This window comes from Eptesicus fuscus, chromosome 14 (genome assembly GCF_027574615.1).
Source record: "Eptesicus fuscus isolate TK198812 chromosome 14, DD_ASM_mEF_20220401, whole genome shotgun sequence".
Lineage (NCBI taxonomy): Eukaryota > Metazoa > Chordata > Mammalia > Chiroptera > Vespertilionidae > Eptesicus > Eptesicus fuscus.
In genome coordinates this window covers 62,071,033-62,080,133 of record NC_072486.1, presented here as the reverse complement: position 1 = coordinate 62,080,133, position 9,101 = coordinate 62,071,033, and the positions used below count along the sequence as shown (strand labels likewise).

The following is a 9,101-nucleotide window of genomic DNA, read 5'->3' as shown; positions in this document are numbered from 1 at the left end:
CCACCATAAAACAAAAAAGCAAAAGGCAAAGTAGCAGTTATAGTGTATAGATCACTTTATATGTGTGTGTGTGTGTGTGTGTGTATCCTATATCATAAAAGGCTAATATGCAAACTGTCTCCTCGGGAGTTCGCTATGACATGCGCTGACCACCAGGGGGCGGCGCGGAATGTAGGAAGGCCCTGGCCGGCAACCGGCAGCCGGGGGAAGGAAGGCCCCAATTGGCCCTGATCCCCAGCCAGGCCTAGGGACCCTACCCGTGCATGAATTTTGTGCACAGGGCCTCTAGTGTGTGTGTGTGTGTGTGTGTGTGTGTGTGTGTGTGTGTGTGTATAGACCTCCAAAAATGTATACACACTTTGAATAATTATTAATTCCAATGGGTTAAATCTGAAAAGAAAGAAACATCAATTGAGCTATCAGAAAAAATATGTATACATTTTTTGGGGACACCCTGTATATGTATATTCATTCAAATACTATCTTACCTCACTTAAACCTCATAATAATGCTGTGATAAAGGTAACAGTATAATTAATATCTAAGTTTTATAGATATGGAAACTGAAGTTCAGAGAGGCAAATGACAAGCTCACTGTAACAAAGCTAGTAGGGGCAGAGCTGGATTTAAAGCCCAGATTTTGTGACTTCAGATCTGTTGCTTCCTCTCCCCATTCCCCATAAACTCATCATGTACAGTTGGACAGGTTGGTCAAAATACAAACAGTTCATTCTCTGCTAGAAAGATTTCATATGGACCAGCAGTAGCTCTGGCCATATGCTATATCACAATTTAAAAAATATTTTATGAAAACACTAGAGGCCCGGTGCATGAAATTCATGCACGGGTAGGGTCCCTAGGCCTGCCCAGCGATCAGGGCCGATTAGGGCCTTCCGGCTGCCAGCCGGGGCCTTCCTTCCAGCTGCCAGCAGGGCCTTCCTTCATTCTACGCCACCCCCTGGTGGTCAGTGCACGTCATAGCGAGCGGTCGAACTCCCAGTCGGTCGAACTCCCAAGGGGACAATTTGCATATTAGTCTTTTATTACATAGGATAAGGCTTTATGTTTTACAAGGTGTTTTCAGACAGCCTTTTCCTTTAATTCCCTGTTGTAGTGTTGTAATGCAATTGATAACAAGTAAAATACAGTAGACAGAGTACAGGGCCCCAAGTCAGAGAGCCCTGGGTTAGAGTCTTTACTCCATTTACTGACTGCAAAAGGAAGTTGAGACTAATGTCTGTTAACCTAATTGTATGGAGTTGTTATAGGGTAAGATGAGACAATGAACGTGTAACATTTTTGTGAATGATAAAGCTCCTTACAAGGTTGGTTACCTTTATTTTACTTTATTTATTTATTTTTTTTTTCTTTCAGCACGAATGCAGTCTCCCACTACCACAAACTATGCAGTTGAGTTTCTCACATTTGGGGAAATCACAGGGGTCAGCACATCTGGAATGCAATGGGTAAGCCTCACCCTGGGAAAACCACCTTCATGATCATGGTATCTCCCCTGCCAGGTAAGTATTACCTTTGTTTTAATTAAAAAAACAAAAACAAACTCAAGGCCTGGCCGGTGTGGTTCAGTGCTTGAGCGTCGACCTATGAACAAGAAAGTCACTGTTGGATTCCCGGTCAGGGCACATTGGGATTCAATCCCCAGTAGGGGGAGTGCAGGAGGCAGCTGATCAATGATTCTCATCAGTGAAGTTTCTAGCTCTTTCTCCCTCTCCCTGAAATCAACAAAAATACATTTAATAAATAAATAAATAAACTCAAGAATTTCCAAACTCAAGTTCTCTCATTTACCTGTTCCATGTTGAGAATATCAGATGAGAAGGAGAGGAGCCACAGAGTATATATTATGTCAAAACATCCCCACTGTGTCAGAGTCAGATCACACACTTGCTGGGACACTCGGTCCCCTTCTTTATTTCTCAGCCTAAACATAGCCCCAAATTTCCCCTTTCCAGCCCTCAGGTAATTTCCCCTTTCACTTCCTACACCGTTCTGCCTTCTTCTCATCAAGAGGAGGGCAGCCCGGCCCGCATGGCTCAGTGGTTGAGCCTGTGAGCCAGGAGGTCACGGTGCGATTCCCGGTCAGGCCACATGCCCAGGTTAAGGGCTCAATCCCCGGGTGTGTGTGTGTGTGTGTGTGTGTGCAGGCGGCAGCCAATCAATGATTCTCCTCATTGATGTTTCTATCTCTCTCTTCTTCTGCCTTCCTCTCTGAAATCAATAAAAATATTTTTAAAAAAGAGGATGACAAATCATGTCTTCCAGACCCCTATCAAAGCAGGTTCTCGGAGGGATCAGAACAGGTGTCCTCGTGGCCACACTACGGTTGCAAGACAAAGTGAGTTCTGCCTCCAAACTTCTACACCAACTACCAACATCTGCTTGTTCATTCATGCAACAAATATTTCCTAAGCACGTTCTCTGTGCCAGGCACTGTGCCAGCTACTGGGGGTACAGTCCTGGGGAAGACCTACAAAGTGGGGGGTAGATGAAGCAGTTAGGAAATTCTGAGAGATCACAGGTATTTGACACATGATTTCACATTTTCCAGTGCTCAGCTGCATACTTCCTCTCATTTATTCCTCAAGCACTTATGAACATGCTCTGATGAAACTCTGTCCTAAGATTTTCAGAGTCTAAGGCAGGCGTCCTCAAACTACGGCCCGCGGGCCACATGCGGGTGTTTTTGCCATTTTGTTTTTTCACTTCAAAGTAAGATATGTACAGTGTGCATAGGAATTTGTTCATAGTTTTTTTTAAACTATAGTCTGGCCCTCTAACGGTCTGAGGGACAGTGAATTGGCCCCCTGTTTAAAAAGTTTGAGGACCCCTGGTCTAAAGGAACCATCAAAACCAGCTTCTCCTTGGAAAAAGCTTCAGTAAGCTGAGACCTCCCAGTTCCTTTGTTTCAGGAGAAAGCACTGAACTTGAACTTGTGGATATGGAAACGTAAAGGAGTAACTTCTGAAATGGAGATGTTGGATGTGTCCTGGCTCAGTGGCTAGAGCGTCGGCCTGCGGACTCAAGGGTCCCGGGTTCGATTCAGTCAAGGGCATGTACCTTGGTTGCAGGCACATCCCCAGTAGGGTGTGTGCAAGAGGCAGATGATCGATGTTTCTAACTCTCTATCCCTCTCTCTTCCTCTCTGTAAAAAATCAATAAAATATATTTCCCGGTGGAGAGGAGGCCTGACCTAAAGGTGTCCCCTCTTCATCAGATCCTTTCTAGGTGCAGGCTCTATGGTTTGAGGATAAGGGTCAGACGCTAACCAAACCGTTCACAGATGACTGTGGGAGACTTGGACCATGCACTACAACTTTGAGATGCACTAACAACGGGGAGGTGGGCAAGGATATTTTTCCATTTATTTTTAGAGAGGGTGGAAGGGAGAGGGAGAGAGAGAAAGAGAAAAACATCGATGTGAGAGAGATACATCAATTGGTTGTTTCCAGCACACACTCCAACTAGGGCTGGGGATTGAACCTGCTAACCCAGATACGTGCCTTGACTAGGAATTGAACCCCAGACCCTTTGGTGCATGGGGCAGCGCTCTAACCACTTAGCAACACTGTCCAAGCGCGTTTCCTATTCTTGACTCAGATACCACCGTCACCCCACCCCAACTCTGTGGCAACACCTCTGGTCCCCAAGTAGCTTGTCACTCCTCATGTGGCGTGAGTGTGGGTCCATGTTAGACTTTCACACTTTTCCCAAAGGCGCCCTGGCCTCAGCAATAAGTTGATAAGTATCTCTACCCTGACTGGACAGATACAGAATGAAATGGAGACTGACTTTGCCAAGGTCACCAGAGTGACAGCCAGAGCTGGGGCACTGGGACAGCCAGGCTCCCTATTCTAGCTCAGGGGTCCCCAGCGCCTCCGGAGTACTGAGCACTGGGCACGTGGAGATTGTGTGTCCTAGATTTTATTTTATTTTATTTTATTTTATTTTATTTTATTTTATTTTATTTTATTTTTAAATCCTCACTCGAGGATATGTTTTGATTGATTTTAGAGAGAGAGGAAGGGGGGGTGGGGAGAGAGAGAGAGAAACATCGATCAATTGCCTCCCATACACCCCCAACCTAGGTATGTGCTCTGACCAGGAATCGAACCTGCAACCGTTTTGGTGTATGGGACGACACTTCACCCACTGAGCCACCTGGCAGGGCCCAGTCCTGTGTTTAAATGGCCACATCATTTTCGTGAACTCAGTCCTCCTTGTTAGACCATGTGCCCCAACTTTCCCTCAGAATATGTGGTGATGAAGAGTCTGCTGGAGTCACAGGGTCCAGGGCCTGCCCTGGGGCTCAAGCCGAGGCCTTGTTTAGCGGATGCAGAAGAGCATGGGACTACCCCTGGCTGACCTCTGCTGGGACCACCCCTGGCTGACCTCTGCTGGGACCCCCCCCCTGGCTGACCTCTGCTGGGACCCCCCCTGGCTGACCTCTGCTGGGACCCCCCCTGGCTGACCTCTGCTGGGACCTCCCCTGGCTGACCTCTGCTGGGACCCCCCCTGGCTGACCTCTGCTGGGACCCCCCCTGGCTGACCTCTGCTGGGACCCCCCCCTGGCTGACCTCTGCTGGGACCTCCCCTGGCTGACCTCTGCTGGGACCCCCCCCTGGCTGACCTCTGCTGGGACCCCCCCCTGGCTGACCTCTGCTGGGACCTCCCCTGGCTGACCTCTGCTGGGACCCCCCCCTGGCTGACCTCTGCTGGGGCCCCCCCCTGGCTGACCTCTGCTGGGACCCCCCCTGGCTGACCTCTGCTGGGACCACCCCTGGCTGACCTCTGCTGGGACCCCCCCTGGCTGACCTCTGCTGGGACCCCCCCTGGCTGACCTCTGCTGCAGGAAGCCCCTCGTTGCTCCTTGCCCACCAGGACCTTCGAAGGCCGGGGCTGGGAGTCACCCTCAGCTGGCAGGTGAGCCAGAAAGCCAGTCATTATGACACTGAGGTCATGTTCTTGTCAGCAAGGCCAGAACTAGGCCTTCCTCCACCCTCCTGCCTCTCCCTCCCCGCAGGGGATAAGCTGTTGTCAGCCTTACTTCCTGCCAAACTAGAAAGCACGAGGGTGATGGGTGGCTACAGGAATGCTGAGGCTTTAATGGGGCACAGATGGCATGGCAGGGGTGCCACCCCCAAGCCTCCAATTACTGGGGGAGCTGCAGGGGCAGAGGGAGCCAAGAAGCAGTCACGGCTGTGGGGAGGCAGGCCCAGCCCCGGGGAAGTGGCCTCTTGGCCAGTGCCTTGTTTTATGGGGCTCTGTAGCTCTCTGTCTTGAAGGAGGAGAGAACCACATTCCTAAGCTTAGGGGATCACTCCCTTAAAACACTGCTTCCTGTGTCTCCTGTCCCCACCACCGGTGTCCCCATTTGGCCTTTGCCAGCTGTGCCACAGATGGGCCCTGCTGTGGAAATCACCCAATGTTGTAAACTTCCTCCAGGTTCCTCAGAGGGGACCACACCTTTTCACCTCTGTCACATCCTTCTCGTTCCCCTCACACAGTGAGACAGAGAGGGAGCAGGGGCCTTTTTCATTTTATACTAGAGGCCGGTGCATGAAATCCATGCACTCGAAGGGGGGGGGGGGGGGCGGGGGGGATCCTGGGGGGATGTCTGGCTGTTTGCTTAGGCCCGCTCTCGGCAGTTGGACATCCTTAACGCGGCTTCGGAGGTGGTAGAGGCTCCCACCACCACCACTGTGCTCGCCAGCCGTAAGCCCAGCTTCTGGCTGAGCGGCGCTCCTCCTGTGGGAGCACACCGACCATCAGAGGCAGCTCCCGCATTGAACATCTGCCCCCTGGTGGTCAGAGTCATTATAGCGACCGGTCATTCCACCTTTTGGTCAATTTGCATATTAGCCTTTTATTATATAGGATACCTTTCAAAGAAGCATTTCTAGTTCTACTGTATTTTTATTGATTGATTGGTTGGTGAGAGAGAGAGAGAGGGAAAGAGGAACATCGATCTGTTGTTTCACTTATTTATACTTATTCATTCATTGGTTGACTCTTGTACGTGCCCTGACTGGGGATCGAACCCACAACCTTGGTCTATCGGGATGATGCTCAGCCAGTCAGCCAGAGCTAATTTATCATAACTTAAAAACTATTTTTGTGAATATAGCATCAATTTTCTTCCTCATTTTACTTTGGAAAACCCCAGGCTGACCCAGTGGGAGTTGAGCCCAGATTGGTGGTGACTTGCAGGGTTGGCTTGGGGCGGGCTGTGGCCCTGAGGGGGGCCCTGGGAGCGGCTCAGTGGTGTGTTGGTGGCACGGAGGCAGGGACGAAGCTGCAGCCCTGTCCCTTCTCTGCCTCTTGGTTTCATCTCTGATCGGTGGAAGTGCTTTTCCCAAGGCTCAGGGGCCTCGGCCCTGGTGCTGCTCACCCAGAAAGGGCCCTGGAGCTTTGGCCTGTGGTCGAGCCCGGCCAGGCTCCGCTCAGTTGGCGCTCTGCCTCCAGAACCAAGCTGCCTGGACTTGCTTTCTGAGAGGAGAGCAAGCAGGAAGTGCGGACACTCACCAGGTTCGGTGTGCAGAAGGTTCCCGACTCCTGGCAGCCTGCTGGTCCCACTCCAGGCGCAGGTGGCTGCAGGATGGATGACTCAGGTGAGAAGTGCAGGACAAACAAGCCGGTGTTCTCATCCCAGCAGGGTGACGACTCTAATTAGCTGTCCTGTCATCACTGTACCACCACCTTCTGAGGGTGGGCTTGCCAGGGCCCGAGGGACTGGCAGGAATGTGGTTATCTTGGCCTGTGTCTTGTTGCCCAAGATGTTTCTAGAGCTGGGCTGGGAGCTGAGCCCGGGGCCCCTGCATTGTCTGATGATGTCATGGAGGCTATTGGGCTGAAAGAGCCCAGCTCCGAGCAAGGACGTGTGGAGAGGAAACTCTGGTATGTGTCTCCTGAGCCCAGCACCTCTTGTGTCAGTGCTCTCTGGCCTCGGGAGACACAAAAGACCCGGCAAATTGGAGAAACTTGGCAAGAGAGATGATTGGGCTGAAGCCAACAGGGTAGCTGAGTGGCCCGGTGTGCAGCTAAGGATTGTCATACCTGCCTTGTTTAAATAATATTAAAAAAAAAAAAAGCTACTATTTACTGAGCACTTACTATGTGCCAGACACTGTTGGAAGCACTTCACGTCTCATTTACTTCTCAAAACACCCCTAGGACATAGCTGCTAGCACTCTCCCCCTTTTACAGATGGAGAATCCGAGGCATGGAGGAGCCGGCTCAGAAGCACACAGCTGGTAACCAGTGAATCCAGGATTTGAACCCAGGCTACCAGAACTCCCACACGATACGGCCTCTCTCCTGCTGTCACAGGGGCTGCAGCGCAGGAAGGCTGAGCCCTGACGGGACCTCAGGCTCCTACGTCTGGCCCAGCCATACCACCACCTGTGATCTTGGCTGTCACTGCCGAGTCTGGCCGCCAGGGGAAGCGGGGGAAGGGGGCGGGGATTGTTATGCCAAGTAGGCTATGCCACTGGGAGGTTCTAGTCCAAAGTCTCTACCCAGCCTGTAAACAGCCTGAGGGAAGGCCCCTCTCCGCCTCCCCTGGGCAGCCCTGCTGGAAGTGTTTACTGCTGACTTTCAAGGGCGGCTTCAAGGGCGTGTGAGCAGGACGGCGATAAACGCGTGGCCTGGTGCCCCTGACTAATAGAGCAAAGCTGCTTCCCCACTCCACGCCTCAGTTTCCCCACTTGATTCAGTGGAGACACTGACCTCTTTGTGCTCGGTGCTAATTAGTCAGGGTTAATTGGCATTAGTCACGGGCTTTGGCATCCTCACAATCAAAGGGTCACCTGCTGGGTCGCGGCTGCACCGCGGCCACGATGCCATCAGTCAGACGCGTGCCGTGCCCTGTGAGCAGGTCTTCAGAGCCTCCTGGGTGGCTGGCTCGCTTTCTGGCTGGCGCTGTGGCAGCATGAGGAGGTCACCTCAGGAGGGCCCCCGCGCCTGTGCCAACGCGGCTGCCAATGGCTTACCGTCCCCGCGGTTTCCTCTTGCAGCTGAATTCCCGTTCAGTCTGCTTCTGGTCCTTGCTACCCTGGCCCTTAATCCTGGTCACAGGGTCCTAGCCCTGACACCCCCACCCCCCGCCTCTTTCTTTCTTTTAAAAAATATATTTTATTGCTTTTTTACAGAGAGGAAGGGAGAGCGAGAGAGAGAAACATCGATCAGCTGCCTCCTACACACCCCCTACTGGGGATGTGCCTGCAACCAAGGTACATGTCCTTGACCGAAATCGAACCTGGGACCCTTCAGACTGTAGGCCGACGCTCTATCCACTGAGCCAAACTGGTTAGGGATCCCCACCTCTTTCTTTTTTCTTTTTTTTTTTAATGTATTTTATTGATTTTTTACAGAGAGGAAGAGAGAGGAATAGAGAGTTAGAAACATCGATCAGCTGCCTCCTGCACACCCCCTACTGGGGATGTGCCTGCAACCAAGGTACATGCCCTTGACCGGAATCGAACCTGGGACCTTTCAGTCCGCAGGCTGATGCTCTATCCACTGAGCCAAACTGGTTTCGGCCCTACCTCTTTCTTATCTCAACAAACATCCATTCTCTCCATTTTGCTCCCTGCTGTTTCAATAAGTGTTTTTGGTCTACCTCTCTGAGCCTGCAGTAGAAAGAAACAAGGCAGCTTCAGCCTTTAAGGAATGTGAGTTTGGTTAGGAGAGAAGACCTGTAACAAAATAACAAAGTAAGAATGATGCTACCCTAGCTGGCGTGGCTCAGTTGGTTGAGCGTCATCCAGCTCAGTTGGTTGAGCGTCATCCAGTGCACCGAAGGGTCACCAGTTTGAATCCCGGTCAGGGCACTTGCCTGCGTTACAGGTTCGATCCCCGGTGGGAGTGTGCAGGTGGCAGCCAATCAATCTCTCTCTCATATTGATGTTCCTCTCTCTCTTTTTCCCTCTTCCTTCCTCTCTCTAAAATAAATTTTTAAAATGATGCTGAAAAAGAGAATAATTTATTTGAAAAGTATTGTCCACCAATGCTGGTCTGCTAGTGATGAGTATAAATGGGGAGGCAGGTTTGCCTGGTCTCAGCGAGTCCAGCTAGAGGAAGTC

The 9,101-nt window shown here is 51.2% G+C and overlaps 1 non-coding gene across 1 annotated transcript; it reads right to left on the bottom strand.

Annotated features, from left to right (window-relative positions):
- Positions 1–1,369: 1,369 nt before the first annotated feature.
- On the bottom strand, positions 1,370–1,528 carry LOC114227260 (U1 spliceosomal RNA). The gene has a single exon (XR_003613315.2). It is a non-coding gene; the product is annotated as a U1 spliceosomal RNA (small nuclear RNA).
- Between the last annotated feature and the right edge of the window lie 7,573 nt (positions 1,529–9,101).